Here is a 2,215-nt window from a genome sequence, read left to right as displayed (position 1 = left end):
CTTTGGTAATACTCACTCGTTTTCGTTCGTTGAAACGGCAAAACATACTTACTTTTCCTAACAAATCGAATTAAAATATTAAAAAAAATTTAACCACAAAAAGTAAAAAAAAAAAATCATTCCAATACCACTAAAATATAATCTCTTGAGTAAACTGACCCCAAACCTGAAACAGATCCAGCCCCGAATGGGCTGGCGAAAATGAGAGACAAAATATATTTTGAGAACGTTTAAAGCGAGAAAATTGTTTGTTTGTTTGTTTTTAGAGGGGGGGGTGGTATTTGTGACTGTGAAACTTGATAGAGGATGAGGTGGCCCGGATGGAGAGCACGCCCCTCGGGCACGCCCCCTCGCGGAAATGGAAATGGGGTCTTTTGGAGCTGACGGCGTATTGGTGACCCGGGATTGGTGAAAGGAGTGGAAATGACCAAATCAAGTATCTTTCTTGACTTTCTGGTTGAAAATTACATCTGATTTTCCATATACTCTCCGTGGCGCTGCCACTGGGAAGGGGAGAACAAACCTTCTTCTTATTCCCTTTGATTATCTGTTTTTCTCCCTATAATCACTATAGGGGACGTTTTAAGGGGGTTCGGTTACCTACCCTTTATAGAACCTTTGTGTCCTCTTTGTGAAACTTCAAGAAAAATGGTTCTATACTCTAAGAAATAAAGGTTCTTAATAGAACCTTTTTGTCCTCTCAGGAGAACCCTCCCTCTTGAACCTCTCAAAAAGGTTCTTCAATTTTGGAGAAAAGAACTGAAAACAGTTCTGTTTCACATTTTTGGGGCCATTTGCGACGGTTTTGGGTTCTTTAGAGAACCTCTTAAGGTTCTCCTGAAAGGACAATTTTAGAACCTTTATTTCTTAGAGTGTATATCAAACAGCAAAAAAATCCTTGAGCTCTAAAACCATATTATGCCTTAAAGGACCTTAATAAAAGTATGCTTTGGACAAAAAGGATCTAAACATTAATGAAAAGGTTCTAGATCCAATTGACAGGGTTCTATAAAGAACCTAAAAAGATGATGTAGGGGGCCTAAAACTTTAAATTATAGTTTGGGGGAACTAAAAAGGTTCTTTAGAGCTCAAAAAGCTGTTCTGGTTCTTGATAGAGGACAAAGTACTTTCTTTAACATTATTACTCTGAGTGTATCGCTCTTAATTGTAAAAGAGTGAAGAATGAAAATCACTCCTAAGAGTGAAAACCACTCTTTCAAGGTACGATATGAAAGGACATTACTCTTTTTCCTGTACTGTCTCTTATACCTTGAAAGAATGGTTTTCAATCTTTTAGGAGTGGGTTTCACTCTTTTAGGAGTGATTTTCACTCTTTTAGAAGTGCATGTTTTCACTCGTCTCACTAGATTGCGTTTCTCACTTTTTTTTTATATGAAAAGTATACCTTTAATAAGAAACATACGGTATTTCACTACCAACAGATGTTTACAAATCAGTGAAAGTATAATATTATGACATGCTCTGATACAAGTGTTATGCTTTCATGACACTCTATAATGAACATTTTGCCCAGGATCTGACCTGTCGTTTAACATCCCATCCCTAAATCATCGCCTGTCTGTCTATCAAGAATTTTAATACTTTATGGTGTTATTTCAATATGATAATTTTAGCTTGGTTACGCTAGGATCCACAACACGCTCATCTATGCAGGGCACAGTTCTTTAACCCCAATACATTTGTACATTCATTGTACGACCTTTTAAAATTTGGGTACAAAACTCATACTCTGCAACTTGAGGTCAAATTTTGCACTGTGATCGTTTAATTGAGGTTATTGTACTGAGTCATTGAGATGAGGTTATACTAGTGTGTATAGTATAACAAGGTTAAGTGCCTTATCATCTCCCAAACCATGGTTAGGTTCTTTAACATCTCTCAAACCATTGTTAGGTGCCTTAACATCTCTCAAACCGTGGTTAGGTGCCTTACCAACTCTCAAACCATGGTTAGATGCCTTACCATCTCTCAAACAATGGGTAGGTGCCTTGCCATATTTCCATGGTTAGGTGCATGTGATATACTTTTAAAACTGACTTTTGGTTGTATGGGTGGGGTAATTGAGCTTAACCGGATTATTTTGCTTTCTAAGGTAGATAGCAAAACTAGCACCAACATAACAATATAGAGCAAGGTTTCTTCATTAATTCTTTTGATGTCAATTTTAACTGGCATCATCATCATTTTCGGCATC

The sequence above is a fragment of the Amphiura filiformis genome, chromosome 2 (assembly GCF_039555335.1).
Source record: "Amphiura filiformis chromosome 2, Afil_fr2py, whole genome shotgun sequence".
NCBI classification, from domain to species: domain Eukaryota; kingdom Metazoa; phylum Echinodermata; class Ophiuroidea; order Amphilepidida; family Amphiuridae; genus Amphiura; species Amphiura filiformis.
Note: the sequence above shows the minus strand (reverse complement) of the source record.